Raw genomic sequence first — 27,529 nt, 5'->3', positions numbered from 1 at the left:
TTCATATACCCAAACACCATAGTAGCACTTTATATTTACTTTGTTTACTCCTAATTACAACCTGCATATTATAGATAAAAGAAACAGACTCGGCCTGGCGCGGTGGCTCACACGTGTAATCCCAACACTCTGGGAGGCCCAGGCGGGCGGATCACAAGGTCAGGAGATCAAGAGCATCCTGGCTGCTAGCATGGTGAAACCCAGTCTCTACTAAAAATACAAAAAAAATTAGCCAGGTGTGGTGGCGGGCGCCTGTAGTCCCAGCTACTCCGGAGGCTGAGGCAGGAGAATGGCGTGAACGGGGGAGGTGGAGCTTGCAGTGAGCCAAGATCACGCCACTGCACTCCAGCCTGGGCAACAGAGCAAGACTCCGTCTCAAAAAAAAAAAAAAAGGAAAAGAAAAAAAAAAGAAACAGACTTAGAAAGGTTAAGTGATTTTTCCAGGGTCACAGAGTAATAAGTAGCAGAACCAGAATTTGAAGCCAAGCCTAACTCTAAAGCCCATCTTTTTCCTACTGAAACTATACTTTTCATGGATATTCTACAAAATCCGTATTTTTGTAGAGTGTGATGTTTTCATTAGGCTCCAGAGGATTTTAACCCTGCCCTTTGGTTCAGTTATTGCTGAATATGGACACCTTTAAGCTGCACCATAGAAAATTTGTATTCAGGCGCCTTTTAGAGATGAGTACTTTGAACTCTCTGCTATCCAATTGCTCAGAAGTCTGTTTTCAAGATGTATTTATAGAAGATTGTGTGAATGGCTTATTCTCCATCCATTTATCTGGATTGTCTGCATTTTAGTTTCAGGCCAAGTCGTACCACCCAAGAGCTATGTGCTTAACTCAGCTGCTTTTACCTCTTGCAGAGGTACTTTCTTCCTTCCTCCTACTTCTTTTTGACATTAAATCACTGACCTTCAATGATGGATGTTATAGCAAACAGCTGAATAAAATTCAGTATTCTTTCTGTGATTGAGCTTTCATTGAGGAGCCCACCTAGTACACCACATCCCATCGTCTTTGAGAGGACCTACAGATGAAATTCTTCTCAGATCTCAAGGTTAGGAAACAATGACATTTTCATGTTTTTAAAATGCTTATTATGAATCTTATATTTGATTGTGTTTTCCTCTTTACTTTGGTTGCTAGGAAGGTTAGAGCCAAATTTGCAAGATCATCTCTAATAGCTGCAAAGTAATAGATGATATGTGTGTATGTGTGCCAGTCTTACTCCTGCCATTATTTTCTTATCTATGTTCCTGTTTGATTTCATGTTTCTTAGTTATTTATTTTGTCAGTAATGAATGAATTGTCATAAACTGCCACAAATCATTATGCAGGTGATGGTTGCAAATATACAAACAACATGTGTAAGGACAATTAAGCTTTCCTGACTTGATAGTTAAATCACATTTCTTCTAGGAGTATTGCATGTATACATCCATCTTCCTCATTTGTTTTCCTCCTTTATTTTACCTGATACACATTTTCTATTGTTTATTATGGATTTCTCTCTTGATGAATGCATTCATACAATTTTAGAATTATTGAGTATCAATATAAAGAGCTACGTTTTTCTGAAAAGTAGTCTCCTTATAATTTGTATTTTTTTAAGTTCGCATTTTTTAGTAAAAGTGTACATTTCATAATTTTTATGAAAACATTTGCCTCCCTAAAGAAATTTAACTAGTTTGGTTTTTTTTTTTAATCTGAGAATAGGAGTAGGGAAATTTGGAGTCTCTAAGGAATGCCATGTAGAAGTTTTTGAACGTTTATATAGAATGGAATGACTTTTTCTGCTTGTTCTTCTGTCCGTTGCCTAGTAGATGTCTCTAACTGGATATTCAAATGGTACTTTAGACCATCTGAAACTTCACATTTTATTTCCCTCCCAAGTAAACTAGTCACCCAAACCATATATACAACAGTCAGACTCATTTGCTCACAACTTTAAAGCAGGTTCTTTTCCATTTCCACTGCTATTACTTATTCCAAGTGCCTTGCACAACTTTGCCTAAGGAGGCACTAAGAATTCTTCATCGAAGGAATGAAGAAATGAATGAATACAGGGATGGGTTTTCTTCATTTCATTGCTTCTGTCTAGACCACTGGAAAAATGTATACTCCTTTATTCTGACCTCTTCTAATTCATGTTCTACAAAGTTATCAAAATGTTATTCTTAAAATGCAAATCATTCTTAAAATTATATATAAACACACATCATTCCAGGATTCATTTAGTTTAGCGCCAAGGCCTTTCATGCTAAGTTCCCTGCATCTTTCTGGTCTTACCTCCCACCACGTCTCTCTACTGACCTTGTTGCATCATCATGTGGCTGCATGCTCCATTTCCTCCCATGTGCTGTTCATTCTGCAGAGCACCTCACTGAAGCTTTACCTGGATAACTCTTCTCACTTTGCCAGTCAGATTCAGATGTCTTTCCTCCTTGTTCTCATAGCCATGTATGCACAGTCTCGTGACTCTTTTCATATTAAACTGTTATCATGACTGACTGACTTATCTAGGGGCTTTCTGTTAACACAGGTTCTTTACTCCTAGATGGTATCCAACATTCCATGAATAACCAGTGATTGTTTATTGGCTGTTTGAATACGGAATAGAATAAGTATGTAGCTTATAGTCCATTCTAGCCACTCATTCTTTTCATAACTTTTATTGAGTACTTATTATGTGCCAGCTTTTGTTTAAGAGATTGGCAGTACTATGGTGAACAAAACAGTACCTGCCCAGGCAATTAAAAAGTAAGCAAATAGACATACAGTGTTGGGTAGCATTATGTGTATGTTAGTCCAGTTTCACTCTGCTGATAAAGACATACCTGAGACTGGGTAGAAAAAGAGCTTTAATTGGACTTACAGTTCCACATGGCTGGGGAGGCTTCAGAATCATGGCAGGAGGTGAAAGGGACTTCTTACATGGCAGTGGCAAGAGGAAGAATGAGGATGATGCCAAAGTGGAAACCCCCAATAAACCGATCAGATCTCGTGAGACTTATTCACTATCATGAGAACAGTATGGGGGAAACTGCCCCCATGGATTCAAATTACCTCCCACCAGGTTCCTCCCATAACACATGGGAATTATGGGAGTACAATTCTAGATGAGATTTGAGTGGGGACACAGAGCCAACATATCACAGTGTTAGGAATAAAATGAAGAGGGATAAGGAATTCTAGAGCATATGCTCAAGCAAGGCATATTGAAAGAGGGAGCCTTTGAGCAGAGACCTGAATGCAATGAGAGAGGAGTTGTGTCCATGGCAGTGTTGCTGGGGAGGTGGTTCTGGGCAGAGAGAACGCATTTCTGTGCTCCTATTGTGTACCAGGCTCTGTTCTAGGGGTTCTGGAGACAGTAATGGACAAGGTTGTTAAACATCAGCATTGTTTATTATTTAACCATACAGTCTGTTCTTTTTCAATATTATGTCATAATTCAAAACTCTTCCTTTCTTTAATTGCTAGATGTAATGAAGTTGAAAAACCCTAACTTGGGAAAGTCCCTTTGTTCTCCCCAGCTTCTAATCACTTCCTACTCTTTGTTTTGGAAGAGAACCCATAAAGTCTTATTCTTTAGAGACCCCTAACACAATAGGATCCTGGTCCTGGGGACAGATCCCCAACTATCTGAATTTAATCATGATGCTCAGGGATGTGTGAAAGTGTCTTAGGTTTTCATGTCTTTGATATTTGACCTAGGTTATAGATTTCTGTGAAATTCTGTCACCATAATTAGATATAGATACTACTGATTTCCTTTTCCCAACCTTCCAACCCAGCCTATGACCCTGAGTAAAACCTTCTTAAATTCTTTTACTTCAGTAGCACACAAAAAATCATAATTTTGGATCATGTTCCTTGCTCTGTCACCTGCTTGCTGCAGTTAAGTTTGCTCTGTGGCAGTTTTCCATTTGCAAGCAGGGCACCCTTCCAGTTAAGTTGTAAAAATTTATGTTTAAATAAGCCCCTGTGCCCTTGAAGAATAGGAGCTACAGGAATGTAGAGTCCAAAGAGAAAAAAAAGGAAAGAGCATTCCTAAGAAAACTGTGTAAATTTGCAAATTCGTTTTCCTCTGGTGGCAGCTGACAGGTGGAATGACAACCTAACCAAGTAACACTGGGCCCTTGTGATAGGAGGGAACTTAATGCTGTGGTTGTTCTGCTTAGATGGAATTGTGTGGGCCTGTGCCAACGCCTGTATTGAGAAAGCCCAGTCGAGCAGAAGAGTTTTTGGTTTCTGCATTTAGAACTGCCAAACAACTGAGGAAAACCGATTAAATCTGGAAGGTGGCAGGTCACTCGACAGGCTTCTCCAGGCACCTTTGAGGAGAATCAAAGATAAATAAACACATTTTATGAGAGGAGTATGTGGTGAGAGGGAGTGCTTGGATAAGAGTTAAAATTTCAAAGGGAAGGGGAAGTTCTTTTTGACTTTTCTCCTGATTAGACTCTTGTCTCATGACTTTGTTCATGTACAGATTAGAGTTTGCCCCTGTCAACATGGGTAAGCTTGATGGGAAAGGAAGAAGATAGAAGTGTATTTTCAAAGACCTCAACTATAGAAGGAAACTGATCAAATATGAATTTCTTTATTAGAAAAAAAGTGGCTTTAAAAACTATTTTATAAGTCATATTGGATACTCATGTGCCTGTGGAACATGCACAAACTCTGGCCTGTTGCACAGAGGTTTAATTTTGAAATTGTCTAATTTTATTTATTTAAATTTTTTTAGAGACAGGGTCTCACTGTGTTGCCCAGGCTCTTGAACTCCTGACCTCAAGCAGTCTTCCTGTCTTAGCCTCCCAAAGTGCTGAGATTACAGGCATGAGCCACTGCACCTGGCCCAAAGTAATTTTTTCAGTAAAGATTGATGGACTTTCATTATGGCCCTGTCTAGTGTGCAGTGAGTTGCCTCAAGGTCAGGTGGTACTTGACACCTCTTATTTACTGGGTATGGACCCTGGTCTCTCACCTTTCTATTGTGCTTTACTCTTTTTTTCTCTGTGAATAAGTTTTACTTGAGCTTGACTTACCTCAAAGGGGCTATGAATATTGAATTGTCTAAAAATAAATCACAAAAGTCTAGATATATGGAGCCGTAAAGATCATTTCCCTCTTCCCCATTTTGCAAAGAGTAAATAAAGAGAAATCCCAAAGGGTTAAATTGCTGCTGGCTTAGGGGCATTCAGCTAGCAAATATGTATGCAGGAACTTCACCCAGATCCTGACCACTCTATTAGTCTGTTCTCACCAGCTAATAAAGACATACCTGAGACTGGGTAATTTATAAAGGAAAGAGGTTTAATTGACTCACAGTTCTGCAGGGCTATGGCGGCCTCAGGAAACTTACAATTATGGTGGAAGGGGAAACAAATATGTCCTTCTTCACATGGTGGCAGGAGAGATAAGAATGAGCTAAAGGGGGAAAATCCCCTTATAAAACCATCACATCTTGTGACAACTCACTCAGTATCACAAGAACAGCAGTATGGGGTAACCACCTCCAAGATTCAGTTACCTCCCACCAGGTCCCTTTCACGACACATGGGGATAAGGGGAACTACAATTCAAGATAAGATTTGGGTGGGGCACAGCCAAAACTATATCATTCCACCCCTGGCCCTTCCCAAATCTCATGTCCTCATGCTTCAAAACACAATCATGCCATTCCAAAAGTCCCACAAAGTCTTAACTCATTCCAGCATTAACTCAAAAGTCTAAGTCCAAAGCCTCATCCGAGACAAGTTAAGTCCCTTCTGTCTGAGCCTGTAAAATCGAAAACAAGTTAGTTACTTCCTAGATACAATGGGGGTACAGGCGTTGGGTAAATACACCCATTCCAGATGGGAGAAATTGGCCAAAATAAAGGGGCTACAGGCCCCATGCAAGTCCGAAATCCAGTGGGACAGTCAAATCTTAAAGTTCTGAAATGATCTCCTTTGACTCCATGTCTCATGCCTAGGTCACACTGATGCAAGAGATGGGCTTCCGTGGCCTTGGGCAACTCCACCATGTAGCTTTACAGGGTACAGCCTCCCTCCTGGGTGTTTTCACAGGCTTTGTTTCACTCAACAAAGACACGTTGAGTGTCTTTGGCTTTTCCAGGCACATGGTGGAAGCTGTCAATGGATCTACCATTCTCAGGTCTGGTGGACAGTGGCCCTCTTCTCACAGCAGGCAGTGCCCCAGTAGGGACTCTGTGCAGGGGCTCCAATCCCACATTTCCCTTCTGCACTGCCCCAGCAGAGGTTCTTTATGAGGGCTCCACTCCTACATTAGACTTCTGCCTGGACATCCAAGTGTTTCCATACATCCTCTGAAATCTATGTGGAGGTTCCCAAACCCCAATTCTTGTCTTCTGTGCATCCATAGGACCAACACTACGTGGAAGCTGCCAAAGCCAGGGACTTGCACTCTCTGAAGCAATGGACTGAACTGTACCTTGGCCCCTTTTAACCATGGCTGGAGTGAAGCAGCTGGGACACAGGGCATCATGTCCCAAGGCTGCATAGAGCAAGGAGACCCTGGGCTTGGCCCACAAAACCATTTTCCCCTCCTAGGCCTCTGGGCCTGTGATGGGAGGGGCTGCCATGAAGACCTCTGACATGCCCTGGAGACATTTTCCCCATTGTCTTGGCAAGTAACATTTGACTCCTTGTTACTAATGCAAATTTTTGCAGTCCACTTGAATTTCTTCTCAGAAAATGGGTTTTTCTTTTCTATCACATAGTCAGGTTGCAATTTTTAAAGCTTTTATGCTCTGCTTCCCTTTTAAGCATAAATTCCAATTCCAAATCATCTCTCTCAAGTTCGGTGGTCCCCAGATCTCTAGGGCAGGGGCAAAATTCCGCCAGTCTGTTTTCTAAAGCATAACAAGAGTGAACTTTGCTCCAGTTCCTAAAAGTTCCTTATCTTTGTGAGACCACCTCTACCTGGACTTCATTGTCCATATCACTGTCAGCATTTTGGTCAAAGCTATTCAACAAGTCTCTAGGAAGTTTCAAACTTTCCCACATCTTCCTGTCTTCTGAGCCCTCTAAGTCTCTAGGAAGTTCCAAAATATCCCACATTTTTCTGTCTTCTTCTGAGCCCTCCAAATTGTTCCAAACCCTGCCTGTTACCACTTCCAAAGTTGCTTCCACATTTTTGAGTATCCTTATAGCAGCACCCCACTCTACTGGAACCAGTTTACTGTATTAGTCTGTTCTTATGCTGCTAATAAAGACATACCCAAGAGTGGGTAACTTATGAAGGAAAGAGGTTTAGTTGACTCACAGTTCCACAGGGCTGTGGAGGCTTCAGGAAATCGTGACGGAAGGGGAAGCAAACACGTCCTTCTTCACATGGCAGCAGGAGAGACAAGAATGAACAAAAGGAGGAAAAAGTCCCTCATAAAACCATCAGATCACGTTGAGAACTCACTATCACAAGAACAGCATGGGGGTAACCACTCCCATGATGCAATTACCTCCCACTGGGTCCCTCCCATGACACATGTGGATTATGCAAAGTACAAGAAAAGATTTGGGTGGGCACATAACCAAACCATACCAACCCCTACACCAATGCATGTCTTTTGAGCTGCTTAGAGCTCAGTATTACATAAGTGGACTATAGCAGTTTACTGACTTATAAAACATAATGAATAAAATAATTAAATATATTCCCTGTATAATTCAAAACCTCAGGAGTTATCATAATAGTTTCAATCTCTTTTTCTATCACACCTCTTATGAGAAACTAGGAAATAAATTACCACATTGAGTTTCAGTTCATGTTTATTTCTTTCCATGAAGAGTATGATGATAAAAAACATAAAATGAAGTGGCCCAAAGGCAGGCAACCAGAAGGTGAGGAACAAAAACAAAAGAAATAGATTATTAGATGCCAGTAACTAAGATTCTAAATTATTGCTCTTATGAATATAGTGTAGGTTGCTGTGACTATTTCATTATAATGTTTGTGTCTGCACCCATTTCTCATTTCTTTTTTCTAGTGTGCAAAGTTAATTTAAAGTATTAGTACAAATTGAGGAAGGGAAGTCTCTCCAGATTTCATTAGAGGATAGACTGAATAAGAACATGTCCTACCCACAAGGACAAAGGAGAAGAAAATATATTCTTGACTGTTTCAGACCACTTCAGATAAGGAGAAGACAATTTAAAAAATTAATTAAAAAAAAAAACATTAGGATCAAATAACCCCTCCAAAGAAAGGTGTTCTATGGATGAGAAATGTAATTATTCCTGTAAAAATGTAGGGAATTTTGCATGTTCAATATATTTTGTCTTCTATTAGAAGCACTAGTATGCATTTTTCAGTATTAGGGTTGTGGCTTGCCAGGCCCATCCTCCTGCTGTGTTTGTTTTAGGGAATAGAACTTACCCAGTCACAGGTTTCAGAAGAGCTGAGGTAACCTCCTTCAATGTGACATGAGTACTGTTTATGTTGGAGACAAATCCCAGAAACTCAAGGTAACAACGTACACAGAGTGAGAGAGTGTATGCGGGAGATTTTTATTTGGCATTTTTACTGCTAACAATCTACAGAAGTTTTAGTATTTAGTGCCAGGTCAGGCTTAAGGGGCAGTTTCTATTTCTGTGTGATTTAGAAAGGTTTAAAGAATCAGCAAATTATTATATAATAGATAATAGAGAATAAAGATTCTGGCTTCTGTGGAAGCTTGCAAAGATGTGAGGGAGGGCAAACAACTGCTTCTACATGTTTTGTTTTGTTTTCTTTTTAAGAGCTTGGAAAAGCATGGTAGATTCTTTGAGCAAGGCCTTCATTGTCAAAAGTTTCTGAAGCTCCCAAACCAATAAATAATATTATTACCAATTAAAAGAGCAGGTAAACTGAGAAACAAAGCACTTACACCTAGGGTTGACATGGTGAGACCAAAACTGAATTCTGTGTCTTAAAATTCAGTTATCTAATCTCCCCACTTCGTTGCATATTCTACTAGCAGTCATTCAGTAAAGTACCTTTCATCACTGCAGGAGTCTCTCTGAACACAGTGGCTTTGGAATAGGGTTATCTCCAGACACTGTTGACATCATGTCTCTGCTCACATACCAATTGGGTGAATATTGGCCCACATGATTCTTGTAAGTGGATTACAAGAAATCCACGATAGACTTCATTCACTTTTGATGAAACCAAGAACTTTCCCTCTTGAGCTACTTAATGAGATATTGTTATTTGTGTATTATGTAGGGTACAGGTTGGGACTTGTTAGCTCTCTGAATTCTTAAGCACTCAACTGAGAAAATCAAATCCATGATTTTACTATGCCTGCACAGGAGTTGGAGAAATTCATGAAGTTTACACTTTATTTTTACTAGTTTTCTTAAGAATACAGATGTAAATAGGCTGTTGAGTCTGCCCAGGCAGAACTGTTGTGTCAGATGAAACTTAATGACCACACCCTCCCACCCCAATGGATACTGAAACTGTTGGAGAAACTTTAGTTTGAAACATATTTACTTTGAACTCCAGGAATTTTTTTTTTTTTTTTTTTTCCTGTGTGAGAAAGATATTCTCAGGTCTACTAGGAGATAGCAGTATCTTTAAAATCATGGAAGAAACAAAATTTCGGAGCTTCTAAGTGGTTAGGAATAGCTTCAGACAATTTACCTAATTGGGCTTCAGTTTTGTGACCTGTGTAAAACAAGAGGATTGGTAAACGCTCTGCAACATTGCTTCAAGCTCCTAGGTTCTCTAGTTACTTTGTTATAGTCATGAAATGATAATTTAAAGATTGATATATGTGCATGATTTTATGTATGTATGTGTTATATATGTATGATTGAATTATACTTGCCTATGTATGGAAAATTTCAGGTTGTTAATAATAAGAAACCCATTTCTTTTGAGGAGAAGGACTATGGGCCTGGGGGTCAGGATGGGAGAATTTTACATTATTTTATACTTTTTGTTTTCTTGTTTTTTACTAAGTATGCATTATTTAAAGATTTTAAAAATAGATTGGTTTTGTCATTAATTTAAAAGGATGAAAGGAAGAATTTCAAATTTTTGCAAAATGCATACCAGGATCACAATAATTGGAATTTCATTTCAGACTCCAAGTTTCAAGTATTTGTAATTATAAGTAGACTTTTGCTTTTATTATAGTAAGAAAGGTCTTTTAAATTCTCTCCTTCAATGAAAGCAACCACTTTTGTTTGGTGAAACAAGCAGCATTTACAAGCACAGAAACAAGGTTTAGCAATATTAGTGATAGGATTATATGCCTTCTATTTACTGGGTCCTCTAAAAGATCATCTTCCTTTGATTTGCAACTATGGGAATGAAATAGAAGTGGGAAAAATTAGCTTTTAAACCAATTAGTAATGACTAGTGCCAAGTTTAAAGTGTTTCAGAGTCTTATTGCCATGTTTTAAATGCAAAACACTAGCTCCCTCTTAATCTTTTTAGAAGATAAAACTGCAGGAAATGAAAAAGCAGTCAGTTGAAACAGCAGAAGGCATTTTAGAGGCTGCATATAGTAACTGGACTTGAATTTTGGTTTGAGCATTCATTTTGTTCTGTTTTCCTATTTTTACAAATATTTCTATTAAGTTTTGAGAAACTATAAGAACCCAGAAACTAGATGTTTCTAGCTTGGCATATTTGTGGGTTTATTTTTATTTTTATCATTTCTACTTTTGTTTCTTACTTAAAAAAATGAACTTAAGGAAATATACAGAAAAATAACTCAACAATCATTTCATCTTAAAAAAATTAGAGTACTTTCTAGCCTGGTTAATATCTCATTATAATCAATATAAAGTAGATATGGTGGGTTTTTTAAAGTTGTTCTGTGAAACCTTGAACATTTTTCCCTATCTGGCACAATGTTTTCTAGCCTTTTCCATATTCAACAATATTAAGTAAGTAAAAGTTAATTTTAAATGAACTGCAGTGTTTGTGTCACATTGGAGTTGTTAAAGTTCTCCTTTGTTCTTACCAGGTTTGCATTGCCTCTGGCTAAATTTATTTGTATTTCCATTCCATGCAGGGTATGGTAGCACTGTGATTCAGCTTACTTAGTACTTCATTTGGACATTGGGTTATTTATGCTAAAGTCAATAATCTCATGGTGATGAAGATGATGATAACCATTGCTGTCACTTATTGAGCCCTTATTTTTGGTAGGTACTACAGTAGACTTTTAAAAAACTCATTTAACAGGTATTCATTGAGCACCTTTTATGCCCCAGGCATTGATTTAGGAGCCAAAGAAATAATAGTTAATAAGACAAAGTCCTGGCCCATAAATATATTGTTTCTAATCCACATAAAACCTTGCAAGGCAGATATTGTCTTAATTTTATAGATGAGATAACTGAGGCTACAGAAGGAGAACACATTTTTCAGCATTTTATAGCCTATGAATGACCAATCTATTTGATTCCAGTCTGTACTTTGCTCTGTTCTCCTGCCTCAAGATAGATCAGTATTATTTCTCTCTTCATTAAGATGTTTATAAACATTCAGGATTGGTATAAACATGCTTGGCTATGACATAGTTAAGCTGACAGGGATATAGCGTAGGATGTGAAGTCTATAAACAGTTATTCCTTTTTAACCTTAGTGCTTCATGATAGCTAGAAGAGATGCTAAAACCTAGTACTTTGAACATCAAAAAACGTAAAATACTAAGGAATAAATTGAACCCCCAAAAGTATAAGATTTGCACACTGAAATTATAAAACATTATTGAAAGAAATTAAAGAAGCCTAAATAAATGGAAAGATGTCCTATATTCATGAATCAGGAGACGTAATATTGTTAAGATGGAAATACTCTCTACGTGGATCTACATATTCAACAAAATTCCTATCAAAACCTTAATCAATACTAAAATTCACTGGGATCCAGAATAGCCATAATAAGATTCTTTAAAACAATCTTTTAAAGAAGAAGAAAGTTGGAAGACTCACATTTTCCAGTTTTAATACTCACTATAAAACTATAGTAATCCAAACAGTGTGGTCCTAGCATAGGATAAAAATACAGACCCATGAATTATAAATGAGAGTTGAGAAGTCAACTTTTTCATTTTTGATTAATTGAATTTTTACAAGGGTGCCAAGACAATTCACTGAGGAGGAGTCTCTTCTACACATAATACTGGGACAATTTGACAGCCACATACAAAAGAATGAAGTTGAATTGGTGCTTTACACAACATATCAAATGGATCAGACACCTAATTGTGTGATCTAAAACTATAAAACTCTTAGAAAGAGGCATAAAGCACAATCTTTGTGACCTTGAAAGACAGTCCACAGAAAAGAAGAAAGTAATTGCAAATCTTACATATGATAAGGGTCTAGTATCCAGAAAATATGGAGAACTCTTATAATACACCAATAAAAAGACAAATAATTAAAAGTAGATAAATAATTTTAATAGAATTTTTCCAAAGTTGATGTGCAAATGGCCAATAAGCACATGAAAAGATGCTCAACAGCATTAGTCATTGATGGAATACAAATCAAAACCATAATAAGATACCACTTTATACCACTAGGATGGCTATGATAAAAAACATAGACAATAACAAGTGTTGGTGAGGATATAAAAAAATTGGAACTCACATTCCTCAAAAAGTTAAACATAGAGTTACCATAGGACCCGGCAATTCCACATCTAGGCATATACCCAAGAGAACTAAAAATGTGTTTACACAAAACTTTGTACATAAATATCCATAGCAGCATTATTCATAATAGTCAAAAAGTGGAAACAACCTAAATGTCTCTCAGCTGATGAACGAATAAACAAAATGTGGTATACTTGTACAGTGAAATATTATTTAGTAGTGAGAGGAATAAAGTAGTGATACATACGTCAACATGGATGAACATTCTGTTAAGTGACAGAGGCTAATCACAAATAGCTAGATGTTGTATAATTCCTTTTATACAAAATGTTCAGAATAGGCAAATTCATAGAGACAGAAGAGAGATAAGCAGTTGCCAGGATCTAGAGAGAGGGAGGAATGGGAGGGGAGAGTGACTACTACTGAGTATCGGGTTTCTTTTCAGAGTAATGAAAATTTTCTGGAATTAGATATTGGTGATGGTTATAAAACTTGGTGAGTACATTAAAAGCACTGAATTACATACTTAAAAAGGGCGAATTTTATGATATGTGAGTAATATCTCAATAAAATTGTTACATATATATATTTTTAAACCTATTACTTTGACTTTGGTGGTTTGGATTTAGTCCACCACTTCAATTATCTCTTTGTGTCTGGGTTATTGCAATTCGAGTACAATATAGTCTCAACCTTTATTGTCCATGAGGATCTTCAGTTTTCATTATTTTATCAATCTGATTGTCTATTGCCTTACTTTATACTAGCTAGCCTTACTATATACAGGCAAAAACTGATACAGAGCAATATGATATATTTTCTTCTTGATTCCTTTTTAAAAAAACTTAATGTTATATTACTTTTCAAACCAAGAGTGGCATATTGTTGTAATTATGTCATTAAAAAACGTGTTTATTTTCAAGAGTATGGATTTGATTTAGAAACTGCTTTTCCTGCATTCTCTGTTATTCATAGCACTTGATGGCCACACACTTGAAATGCTCCCTGGCCAGAGCATAAGAGTCTTGAGGGTGGGGGTCAGTGTTGAAATGATTAATGGTTTGATAAAATGCAGGCAAGTTGAATATGACTTTTACAATGTGGCTGTGAGACGAGCTTATGGTATGAATTCATACATGTATCTCTCTTTTGTAAACATGGTATCGAAGTAGGTTTTATTTCTTGAGTGCTCTGGCCTGGTGCTAATGAGATGTGTGAGTGTCCTACCCAAAGCATTATATAACAGGAAGCAAAGTTTTCTGAGGGAAAAAATAAGCTTGCTAGAAAGAGAAGATAAAATCTTTGCTGGGGTATGGTTCTTTTCCATTAGCATTCCCAGTGCATTTCTCCAGAAGTGTGCCTAGGAATCCTCTGCTGTAGTTGCTAGATAATATTCCCTCTTTTTCAGGGTGATTGGAGAAAGAAACCAGTTATTTGGGGCCTGGAGTATATAGATAGCAAGAAGCCATGATTCTGAATGTGGTGATTGGCCCAGGCATTCTTGCTAGTGATGGAAATACAGCGCTGGACACGAAAGAGTGGGCAGCAGTACTTGATAACATGAGGCATTGGTAATACCAACTTCATGTCTGGTCTTCCCATTTAAAATGGATTATATTTTAGCATCTCGTCAGATTGAATGCTAAGTATCCCTACAATCAATGCCTTCCAAATCTTTGTCATACTTACTTCAGCCAAAACTTAAACTCAAAGAGGAATATAGTGTAAACTTTGGTTGAACTGCACGTAGAAAGATCACACAGAGAGCCCTGGTTTTATTACTTGGAAAGATGATGAGATGTAAGTACTGCCAATAGATTGGAGACTCTAGGTCCAAATTTTACTGAAGTTCATAAATGTCTGCTAATTTCAAGGACCATAATACTCAGGAGCTAGTATACTAGGAAATTGGAAAGTAAGTTTACCATGTCTTTTGTGAAAGGTGGAAATTTAAGATAGGGACAAAGCTGTCTGCAAGGGACAGTAGACTTGTTCTTTGAGGCACTCTGTGGCATTCAAGATCCTAGGGGATTTGAAACTCAGAGAATGGTACAGTGAACATAAGAGGGGTGGAAAAAAGTGGAGGATGAAGTGATTATCTGTGTCGAAAGAAACTGAAAGGTGTTCATACTGTTCCACAATCCCCTCTTCTTACCATTATTACTTAGGTAAAGAGACAAAACTGAATCGCCTCCCTTTCTCTGTCTCAAGATTGTTTCCTGCCTTGGATGAAAGGAAAAGAGAGAGGGAGCAAAGTTGCATTACTTACTTTGGCCTCTCTTTTTAGATATTTGGGTCCCAAAAGTCTTATTGGTGAGAATATCTGGTTTCATAAGCAGAAGTGGGAAAAATAATTATTACTATTTATTGAACATAAGAACTGTACTAAACACCCTAATAACATTATTTAATCCATGCAACTTTATTGTATAAGCATTTATCTATAAGTTAATACATGTAAAGCACTTAGAATAAGAGCGCATTAAATGTTGTTGTTAATACCCATTTTGGAGATGAGAGAACTATACCTTAGCATTGGTAGAATTTTAATCCATGATTATTAAACTCTAAAGCCCACGATCTATTATGCGATAATGTGGCTCTCTTCTTTAAGAACTCAGCTTCCTTTACAAAAATCTTCCCTGATATTCTCCTGTATGTGCATTTAGAATCGTACCTGTTTTTCAATTCTATATTTTGACTAATTCCAGGTTGTGAGTCCTAAATCCTTTTACTCCCCCTGCACTTATCCCTGAGGAAGTTCATTCTTCAGATTATCAAGGTCTGGACCAAATTTATTTAGTGAGAATGTGGAATTTTTCTTACAAGATTTTAAAATGACAAGTAAGATAATTACATGAAAGGATCTGTTTAGGCTCTTTCTGCATTGTAGGGGGTGGACCAAGTAACCTTTGGATCACTTCCACTTGTGTAATTCACCATTTCGGCAGGACAGCAACATTTGAGGCCAAAGTTCAACTTTTTTTTTTATTATTAAATTCTTTTATTGTCGCCAGGAAACTAGAGAAAATGAATTCTTCACAGTATGCTTGTGCATGCAACTTGAAACGGTTTGCACACTAAATGAAATTAAATGAAAGACAGCTGTTTGGGAACGAGCTGTCAGAAACTGATTGGGTTCTATTAGAGGAGAATAGAGGCTAGGAATAAGTTTTCAGAAACAGGATATCAGTGGTTTTAAAAGCAAGCAAATTTATACACACAAAAGCTCTCATGTGGTTGTGCTGTTACATGTCTTTTCAGTTCATCCATCTTAAATTATTTGCTTTTGGTGAGTAGGTGTCTGCTTTCAAGGCTTTCTTTCACATATTGAATGTGTGGCAGTTCTTTCTTTCCTGAGAAGTAAATACAACACAACCCCACTACAATACCATCCTACGTACTTTGGTTTTGGGTAAACTGAAAATCCGGTAATGTTTACCAAACTACTTCCTTTGTCCAGTACCTCTCTGTTCCTGCCAAAATACAAAGGGAAAGGACCATCTTGGGCAGGTTGCCAGAAGTGCCACCTGGGTCTCCTGAAATGGCTGTCAGCAAGAAGGGAGCAATTACATCCCATAACAGACTCAAAGCAGATGGTCACCTGCGGTGATAAGTATTACATTATTAAGCCTTTGATTTGTGATTGTATTTTGTGCTTTCCAGGCACTGAAGTTATGTTACCTGTGCGCTGTTCCTCTCTGCTCCCCTAGACCTCATTGCTTGTTGTTTGGCCATGTGTTCCCATGGCTTATCCTCCAAAAAGCTTTACTCTGCAATCTTCTAACTCTCCTGCAAGAGGCTAGCTCATAGTAGGATCTCTGCCAGGCCCTCCAGCAGTAGGTATGGTGTTATTACATGGAATTGCCGTTAAAGGAATTTTTAAAAGCCCTTGGAGCTTTACTATGGAAGCATAACTTAGTCACAGTATAACCTCATATAGGAAATTCAGTTAGCATTCAGAATTAGGAGTCCTAGTATAACATTGCACTCATTGAGATTTAGTCTCTGGAGTCTCTCCTTCCATTGAATTTTTATGTTTTCAGCCCTATTTAACAATGGTCTTCCATAATTCATTGAGGTTCAATCTCAACTGTCCTCCTTTGAGATCTCGCTTGCCATCCTCTCCACATCTTCTTTATTTTTTCATGATTTAGAATACAAATTTACAGTCTCTCCTATGGCTGAAGTTAGAAATCACTTGATTCATAGGGTGCCTAGCTCCCTGGACTAAGATAGATGACAGAATGTGCATAGAGATACATGCTGACACAGTCACAAATCTAATTATTTATGCAGATAGTCTTTCAGAATTCTTAGCAAATTTTAATTTTTAATATTGTGAGCCTCAGCTGTAGTAATTCAGATTTAATTATCATGTGATCACTCTGGGGTGATTGTTTTTAGTGCAGCCATAGGAAATCAAAGTTGGCAGCTGGGCTGCTGCTGTGCCCCCAGCTGGTTTTATCTGAGCTGAATTCAGAGGGAAAAGTGGCAGCAAGCTCACAGCTCCAGAAGATAGTCTTCTTTGGTCATACAAAGCAATACCTGCTAGATGCTTTTTGAGCTAGTGCAATTCACACCCAGTTAGTGAGACTTCACTATAAAGGTATTAAGAATATAGTCCACTTGTAGTGGACATGTCATCATTGTTTCTTTATGAATTAAATAAACTTGCTACATAGAAAATTTACTTTATATAATTAGACAGTGTTTTCCCTAAATTACAAAAACATGCTCTTAAATTTGGCTGTCTTAAAGTTCTCTGAACTTGTAAGATTTTGACCTATCATGTCTAATTTTTGCCTGAAAATGTTTTATAGATGCTGAGTACAATAGCATATTTATGTTTAAAAATGCTAAGTTGGTTTATTGATTTTTAAAAATTAATTCTTACTAGAATTTACATCAGCTGCTTTTGGCTTTCCTGCAGGAAAAGAATTCTTGCAGCTTAATCAATATTGTCCCTATTGTAAAAGACACTATAATGAAAGATATAATATAATTTTCACCATGCATAATAACAGTATCTAATATCCATAATTATTAAGAATTTTACCCATTAAAGAAAACAACTCATAAGAAAAATAGCTAAGAGTTTTGAACAAGTAGTTCATAGATGAAGAATTATAAATTGGAAATCATAAAGTCACTAATATTTAAAGAAATGCACATTTTAGTATGTTCTACAAGAAGGCTCTTCCTCATGCATTAAACTCTCAACGTAAATGTGATACTTAATGAGGCTGGTGCAAATAAGGAAAGGTTCCCTCATACCAGGCATTCCTACAAGTTCTCTTGGGGATGAGTTCTCACAGTACGACTTCTGGTTGAAGGCTTTCCCATATGCAGCATATTCATATGATCTCTGCAACATGAATTCTCTGCTTTATGATTAGATCTAATTACTGTGAGAAGACTTTATGACTTTCAGGAAACAAATAAGTTTTTTTTTTCCATATGTGAATGCTCTGATGCATACTCAGAACTGATTATCTGGATACCAGGGTAACTGAATGGAGCCCTTATCACAGTCACTGCACTGACAGGCTTTATCTTAAGTATGAGCATTCTGGGTTTCTTCATATTTGACATTTGAAGGCTTCCTCACAGTTAGTTCATATATGAACTAGGTTTCTCTCCTGTATGAATTTAGTGACGTAGTTGAAGATGTGATTTCTTAGCAAAAGACTTCTCACAGATGCTACATTCATGAGGTTTCTCTGAAGTATGAATCTTCTGATGAGTAGGCAACTCTGATATCTGTCGGAAGGCCCACCAACATTCAGTACAAACAGAGTTTCTCTCTAGTATGAATATTTTCTAGGATGAAAGAAGACTTAATCTTATGGTGAGAATTTTCTACACTGAATACATATATATGGTTTTTCTCCTGTGTGAACTCAACAGTGCCCGAGGAGTTGTGGTATCCTGCTTGTTTTCTTATTTTATTCTAAATACGTAATCATTGCTAGTGACAGCCTTCTAGTCCTGAGCCATAGCCAACCTTTCAGCCTCACTGAACAATGTGATTGGTACCAGATTATATATATTTTTGTTTTGTATCTGAATGGATTAAGGTGAAGCTGGATTATTTTCTGGCACATGATTGAAATGGTTCCACATTACATTATTAGAAAATCATTTGTTTTATACTGACCCATTATCTGATATTTTACCATTGAATGGCATTTTTATTATCTTATGTGATTGTCTTTCAATTGAAGGTTTTGAGGGATATATGCAGCATTTTGTCATTAAATTTGTGCAGATACATATGATGGTTTCTGTGTTATATTTTATAATATATAAAACTTACTAAAATTGTTACAGCAAGAATATTTGTTTTCTTAATTTTGTTACACTCATCGTGATAAGTTTCTTATTATCAAAAATGGCCCAAATAGTTATCAAGTTGTGTTTCATTGTCATGGGTTTAATGTACACATAAAGGTATTATTAATAGTATTTCCCAAGTTGTTAATATTTCATTTTTATTGGATGTGAGATCATCTGCCAGAGTTAATTATTAATTTCATATTATTTGTGTAAGTATTATTTCTTCAGTGTTTTTACATAACATACTGTGAATAATATTTTATGTACCATCTCATTTAATCATCTTAGTAATTTTTAGTATGAAACTAGGTTTTCAATTTGGTAATGGTTTCAGACTGGCTATGTAAAGCATGAGTAGCATGATTTGAAGTGATTAATTCAAAAAGTATATAAAATCAGAGCAATAGAAGCTAAATTACTCAAATCTTGCTCAGATATAAAATTTTTTTCAGCTTTCATAGGATTCTGCCCTTTAATGAGAAAATATGATCTTCTGTTGAAGCAGAGAATTTGACAGTCATGACATTATATTGTGAACTTTTAAGTTTTACTGCTTAATTTTCTGTAAATTATTACATTTCTGTTGTAATTTCGCAGTGTAAATGCTGAATGAATGTGATTAGCTATATTTGCAGGCTTAGAGTGCCTGGTTTTTGGTTAGTCTTGTTTATTCCTAGTTCTATGTCCTATTGAATTGGACTTTGCTTATATAAAGAAAAGTATATAAAGCTACAGGCAAGAAAAGTTGGAATTTCTTCCTTGGGGAAATCTCAAATGTAGAGTTATAAGTAAATATTAAGGTTCAAAATGAGCAATATAATGAGCACATTCAAAGAATTCTTAAGTATTTATGTAACACTTCATGTTTACAAAATGTTTTACAGCCATATTCATTAATTTACATAAGTCCCTTGGAAGGTAACAATGTTATTACATGTGTTTTATTAAGCAAGACAGGTAAAATATAGGCAAATTAAGTGGCAGAAAGGAAGAGACATTAAAACATTTATTCTATGCCTTGGGCCTATATCCTAAAGCATGCTGCTGCATTAGGGAAATAAAGAAATAAAATGCTTCTGTTTTGTTATAGACTTGATCATGGTGCCTATTTGGGTAATTGTTTATATATATTCATATAGTTTTATTTTATTTTTTGATTATGAGACACAAAGGCCTTCCAACACAAATTTCAATGTATGAATATCTCAACTTAATAACTGAAGGACAAGATCCTGGATTATAAATTCTCTATTAAATGTTGCAATTATCATGATCAACAGACTGGTGAATATGTCTGGTGGCTGCTCAGTATTGGTCTAGATAGAATATACCATGGGACCGAAAACGATATGACCCTGGAGAGCTCACTTTGGTGGCCATACACTGCCTGTAGGCTGTTTGTTTTCTGCCACTCTGTTTTTTGGGAGGACTTTCCTTTCCCTCTCATAGAATAGCAAATTTCTGCTAAAAAGTAGTAAATTTGCTCAAAATATCAAAAAGGTTCAATTAGAATATCTTCCATAGTAAAAGAGATTAAAAATAACCTAGACTCTTGCATTAGAAAGCAGAGGGAGACATGACAAATTATTGCATTCAATTAACTTTTCTTTTACTTACTGAGTGCCCAGAAATTGCTTTAACACCCTGAGGTGTGACCATAAGGTAATGAGGAGTGATTTTTAAAAATAAATATACCATAAGGTACACTGTTTAAATGAGTGCTATTCTTCAATGTAGCCACTCTTTACACTAATCCAACGATGCTGTCATTGCAAGAAATATTTTTAGAACTCGTCCTTTTGAATTGCTGTTAGAAGCCATTTATGGACTGTAAAAGAAAACAGTCTCACATTGACTTAAAGTCACACCATATTTTTTAAATCAACCCCTCCCCTGCAAAGAAATTTATTACCCAAATAGATTACTGACCTTTTCACTAACCTTTGTTCTGCATTTTTTTCTTTTCAAAATCAGTTCTATAATTTAAAAAATAACAACTTGCCATCAACAAGGATATTTATTTCCTTTTTATTTTGAAAAAAAAGTTATAAAAAATCTGTATCACAAAACAGTAGACAAAATAGTAGTTTCCATATATCCTTCAGCCAGCTCCCTCTAATGTTAATATCTAACATAAGTATAGTGCAGTTACCAAAATCAGGAAATTAATACCAATAAAATACTATTTGGTAATCTGTAGACATCTTCTAAATTTCTCCAATTTTCCCCACTAATATCCTTTTTTCTGCTTCAGGATCTAATCCAGCATCCCACATTGCATTTAGTTGTCATGACTCCTTATGCTCTTCCAACCTGTGACAGTTCCTAATGAGGACATTTAAAGGAAGTGTGCCCCCTCCCCGACAAAAAGGAAGAAAGAGCCATAGACTCTGAATGTAATTCCAAAAATATCTTTGTCTCCGTCACTGTCTTGTCAAATATTTCTTTTATTTATTGGATTTTTTGTAACCTGTATACCAAATTTATGCAGATTGCAGCAATGAGAAGAAGGGTAAGATATGCTTGGGCACAGAGGAGTTGTGAGGACAACACATCTGTCCATAGCCATGGTGCAGGTGTATTCTGAGCTCTGTGGATATTTTTATAATGCTTTCACATTTGGTTCAAAATATTTTAAAATTTTCATTATGATTTCTCATTTGACTTGATCCTCATTTACAATAGCTCATGTGTGTGTTATTTGCGTGTGTGTGTGTGTATGTGTGTGTGTGTTCGTTCATTTCAGGAACTTTATCTTTTAAAATTCTTTGAGGCCAGTGTTTAAAGTATGTTCTTCAAGGGAAGATTCCTATTTGCTCCCATCAGATGCTTGTGAACACTTCAGATGCAGGGGCACCACCAAACCAGTTCTTTTTTTTTTTTTTGAGATGGGGTCTCACTCTGTCACCCAGGCTGGAGTGCAGTTGTGTGATCATGGCTCACTGCAGCCTGACCTCCCTGGGCTCAGGTAATCCTTCCATCTCAGTCTCCCAAGTGCAGGCACGTGCCACCATACTCGACTAATTTTTCTAATTTTTTTGTAGAGATGGTCTCACCATGTTGTCCACGTAGCTGAGACTGTAGGCAAGTGCCACCATACTCAACTAATTTTTCCAATTTTTTTGTAGAGACTGGGTCTCACCATGTTGTCCAGGCTGCGGTTCTTGATGGTAATTTCTAAGCTGCAGGTGTTTAGGCCATATAAGTGGTTTAAGTTTCTAGCCCTAAATCACATTAGCCAGGTTTTAGATAGAAATTCTCATTAGGGCAGAGATCTTTGTTACCCAGTGCCTGGAAAGGTGCCTGGCAAAAACAGGCCCTCGATACATATTCATTGAATGAAAAAATGAATGAATGGAGAAGACCCTTGCTCCCTGCCCTTTTTTTTCCTGATATATCCAGAGCCACATCTGAGAAGGGCAGGTCTCCTGCTTCAAGGTGGGTTTTTTTCTTAGTTTGCCCACTAAGGGGGTCACCCTTTGGGAGTCTGGGAGTCTCAGCTTTAAGTAAAGGTCCTCATTTAATCTCTTATCCTGCTTGGGCCTGGGCTCTGTCTGCTGTTCTCCCAACTCTCTTGCCATGTGCCCATTTAGAACCCAGGCTCTAGTTCATTAAGGATTGTCAGCTGCTCTCAGGAAAGAATCCTCCCAAGTTTTTTTCCTTCTGAGAAATGTTATTTTTTTCAGTTGTTTCTGGCTTACATTTATTTCTGTTACTCTCCGGCTGAACTGTGCTTAAAAAGACATTTTATATTTTAGGTGTGATGTACTAGTCTTCTATCATATTGCTAGGAGTGTGATTCTCTGTAACAGTTTCTTTGGAGGAGGTATAATGTAAAGTAAAAATTAATATGGAGGAATGGGTTATAGGGAAGTTAGTGTCCCTGAGTTCATGACATTGTGTCTTTACACCCTGAAAGTTATTTTTTTCTCTTGTGTGTTCAAGTTAGAACTTTTTATTATCTCATAGATTAATCACACTGCTGCCACTTATTGAGTGACTTTTGTGCATCAGGCATTTTACGTATATTATTTCTAATCATTATAACAGCTTTGCAACCAGGCTTTAGCAGCTTTATTGTAAAAGTGAAGAACCTGAAAGCCAGAGCATTTATGAAACTTTTCCAATGATTCCAGGCAGTGAGAAATTGTAGTAGACCTGTTTTATGGCACCTGCTTACCATGCTTCTAAGAGGCGTTATTCCTCCTTGCTGAGGAGTAACAGCCCTGATTTGTACCATATGACTGCATCTCTATCTCCTAGTCAAGTGATCTAAGGATCCACAATTCTTAGCTTGGTAAGTGCCCTCTTACTAACCTAAAAATGAAAAAGTCAACACCTTTCTTTATAGGGAATTCCGGAAACATTTCCATAAACTTATTATGCCAATGATCACCTTTATTCCTACTATCATTTAGTATTGTTATAGTAGCACTAGACAAAGGAGTCTTATAAGAAAAAGAAATTAGAAATAAAAAAAAAAAAAAACTAGAAAGGAGGCATATTAACCATACCTTCTAAGTAATATGATTGTATATTTGGAAAAACCAAGTGATTCAACTAAAAAATTTACAAAAGTAAAAGAATTCATGACAGATTCTGAGAAAGAAGAGCATTGAGGTGGGACTAGACCAATTTTTGTAAAAAGTATTAAGCTACAATAACTTAAAGACTGTGGTGCTGGCATAGATAGTTAAATGGAAAAAAATGGGACATCCAAAAATAAATGTGGAAGGAGTATAAGATATGTATACATATATATATTTCCCATAAGATAATGTTGTCATTGCATATCACAATAAACATTGGAGCATTCAATAAATCTTACCATTAGGCAAAGAAATGGAGTTGAATTTATATCTTAAGCCTTTTCTAAAAATAAATCCTTGGGTGGAACAATGATTTAAATGTGAAAAATAAAATTAAAAAAGTATTGGAAGACCATCTAAGATTATTTAAGATAATTTCTACATATCTTTTCAAGTATAATATAAAGCCCAGAAGCCATAAAATAACTAACTTTAAATACTAAGAAATAAAATTTATGCATAACAAGAAAATCCATTGTAAGCAAAGTCAAATGACAAATGAAAATCTGGAGAAGAGATTTCACATGCATCACAGACCAAGACTATTTTCCCTACTGAATACAGAGCATCTACAAATACACAAGAAAACAATGACCAGCGGTGGGTAAAGGATAAGAACAGATCACAGAAAACTAAGAACAAGTGCTTTTAAAATTTAAGAAAAATATATCAAACTTCACTCATGATGAAAATTAAATGGAAAACATGATATATCATATTATTGAAGATAAAGAAGCTTGATCAAAACTGACTATAAAGGGTTTGAGAAAGCAGTTGGTTTTATACTTTTTGATGTAATGATAAACTGATAGATATAACTTCTATGAAGGCCAATCTATTAAAAAAAAAAACAAAAAACTTAAATGCATGTATCCTTTGACTAAGCAATTCCACTTAAGGAATTTTCCTACGTTTGTATTTTTCATTTGAGCAAAATGACTGACATAAGTATAGTTATTGCATCAATACTTATAATAGCAGAGGACTGGATACAACTTAATTGTCATCAATAGGGGACTGAATCAGTATTTTACGGAATATACTGTGCAACTTGTTAAAAGAATGAGGAAGTTCTGGTAGAAGTGGTAATGGAACAAAATCCAAGATGCTTTATTAAATAAAGCGAAACGAGAATGGTATGTGTAATATGCTCTCCTTTGTATAAATCACACACACACACACACACACACACACACAAATGCATAGCTTATCTTTGTTGTAAGGTTGTTTCCAGGGAGGGGATTTGCTGTGCCTGTTCCATAAAAATAAAATTAACCATATAAATGTCAGGAATGATCTTTTCTTTTCTTTTCTTTTTCTTTTCTTTTCTTTTTTTTTTTTTTTTTTTTGAGACAGAGTCTTGCTGTCTCCTCCAGGGCTGCTGGAGTACAGTGGCATGATCATGGCTTACTGCAGCCTCAACCTTTCAGGCTCACGTGATCCTTCTACCTCAGCCTCCTGAGTAACTGGGATCACAGGCGTGTACCACCACATCTGACTAATTTTCTTCTTGATTTTTAGTAGAGTCAGGATCTGACTATGTTGCCCAAGCTGGTCTTGAATTCCTGGGCTCAAGCAGTCCTCCCACCTTGGACTCCCAAAGTGTTGAGATCGCAGGCATGAGCTACTACGCCTGGACAGGAACTTAGTCTTTTAAAAAGTTAGATGATATTGGCCGGGCATGGTGGCTCACGTCTGTAATCGCAGCACTTTGGGAGGCCGAGACAGGTGGATCACTTGAGGTCAGGAGTTCGAGAGCAGTCTGGCCAACGTGGTGAAACCCCATCTCTACTAAAAATACAAAAATTAGCTGGGCGTGGTGGCACACGCCTGTAGTCCCAGCTACTCGGGAGGTTGAGGTGGGAGAATTGCTTCAACCTGGGAGGCAGAGGTTGCAGTGAGCTGAGGTGGCGCCATTGCACTCCAGCCTGGGCAACAGAGCGAGACTCCACCTCAAAAAAAAACAAAAAAACAAAAAAACAAACAAAAAACAAGCAAATAAGAAAACTGTTGGTTGCATTTCAAAAATCTAATTGAAAAGACTTTGTGCACAAGCAACTGCATGGAATTTCATTTATCCATCTTGGATAAAAAGCCTTGTTGGTCCTGCTATGATTTGACTCTGTGTTTCTTCAGGCTTTAAGTATTCCAAAATGATGCATTAGCTCTCTGGACTCTCTGTGCGTCAGAGACCTATGATGTGCTATTTAAATCATCTGGCAAATGGATATGTGGGGGAATGGAACTCTTCCCCCATTTTTAAAAAAATTAAATTTTGTAATGGTGGCACACTGTATAATAAGCACATATGAAGATTGGAGCTATCATTTTGGAAATGTCCTTAAATGGAAGAAGGAAAGGGTAGACTCATAGTACCATCCAACACTGTGGGTTCAGCCTATTTTCCATTCCTACCACAGAGCTGCTGAGTGACTCTGAGTAAGCAGTTTCATCCAATTTTACTGTAAGCCTTTGTATTCCTAATAGAGGTGCAATGGTATTGGTACCTGTCTTATTCAGAGAGTGGCAGATTCAGAAGACTTTGGGTGATTTCAAACTTCTAGCAGCCATACACACACAAAAATCTATACAATATAGTGTGTTTTTGTACTTAGATATTTCATGTGGTGGCTCTATTTTTTGAAGCCATAGAATAATTCTTTGTTAAGTAAAACAGCGAACTAGCTCCTTGATGTCACTGAGTTTGTGAATTATTTTTGTTCATTTTTGATTAATACATAGGCCTCACAAGCCATTAAGGAGAAAAAAGATAGGTTTTCTTATTCTTATTATAATGATGAGATATATACAGTTGAAAGAAATTATGTAAGGCCGGGTGTGGTGGCTCACACCTGTAATCTCAGTACTTTGGGAGGCTGAGGTGGGCGGATCATAAGGTCAGGAGTTTGAGACCAACCTGGCCAACATGGTGAAACCCCATCTCTACTAAAAATACAAAAATTAGTTGGGCATGGTAGCAGGCACCTGTAATCCCGTTACTTGGGAGGCTGAGGCAGGAGAATCACTTGAACCTGGGAGGTGGAGGTTGCAGTGAGCCAAGATTGTGCCATTGCACTCCAGTCTGGGTGACAGAGCAAGACTCTGACTGGAAAAAAAAAAAAAAAAAAGATTATATAGTTTTCTCAAGTTCTCATGACAAACAGGTGACAAAGTGAAATTCTCCTGCATAATGTCACATTAGATGAGAAGTGTATCCTTATTTAAAATGTTACAGCCGGGCGCGGTGGCTCAAGCCTGTAATCCCAGCACTTTGGGAGGCCGAGGCGGGCGGATCACAAGGTCAGGAGATCGAGACCACAGTGAAACCCCATCTCTACTAAAAATACAAAAAAGAAAAACTAGCCGGGCGAGGTGGCGGGCGCCTGTAGTCCCAGCTACTCAGGAGGCTGAGGCAGGAGAATGGCGTGAACCCAGGAGGCGGAGCTTGCAGTGAGCCGAGATCGCGCCACTGCACTCCAGCCTGGGCAACAGCGTGAGACTCCGTCTCAAAAAAAAAAAAAAAACCCAAAAAAAAAAAAAAAACGGGCGCGGTGGCTCAAGCCTGTAATCCCAGCACTTTGGGAGGCCGAGACGGGTGGATCATGAGGTCAGGAGATCGAGACCATCCTGGATAACACGGTGAAACCCCGTCTCTACTAAGAAATACAAAAAACTAGCTGGGCGAGGTGGCGGGCGCCTGTAGTCCCAGCTACTCGGGAGGCTGAGGCCGGAGAATGGCGTGAACCCGGGAGGCGGAGCTTGCAGTGAGCTGAGATCCGGCCACTGCACTCCAGCCTGGGCTACAGAGCGAGACTCCGTCTCAAAAAAAAAAAAAAAAAAAAAGTTACATCAGGGAGTCATATGCTTTATGGTGCACTCATGCCAGCAGTAACATTATTGATATCCATATGAGACACACAGCAAAGTGGTTTAAAAATTACATAGGGCTGTAGCATTCATTTACACAACAT

The 27,529-nt window shown here is 37.3% G+C and overlaps 1 protein-coding gene and 1 long non-coding RNA gene across 8 annotated transcripts in view; both read left to right on the top strand.

The window, feature by feature from the left end:
• RAD51B (RAD51 paralog B) overlaps positions 1–27,529 on the top strand; it is a 787,871-nt gene that overhangs the window by 255,207 nt on the left and 505,135 nt on the right. The gene's annotated exons all lie outside the window — the stretch shown is intronic.
• On the top strand, positions 384–25,565 carry LOC126958675 (uncharacterized). The gene is made up of 2 exons (XR_007727265.1): positions 384–11,173; positions 13,076–25,565. It is a non-coding gene; the product is annotated as an uncharacterized LOC126958675 (long non-coding RNA).

Source organism: Macaca thibetana, chromosome 7, assembly GCF_024542745.1.
Source record: "Macaca thibetana thibetana isolate TM-01 chromosome 7, ASM2454274v1, whole genome shotgun sequence".
Lineage (NCBI taxonomy): Eukaryota > Metazoa > Chordata > Mammalia > Primates > Cercopithecidae > Macaca > Macaca thibetana.
This window is presented reverse-complemented; position numbering and strand designations above follow the sequence as displayed.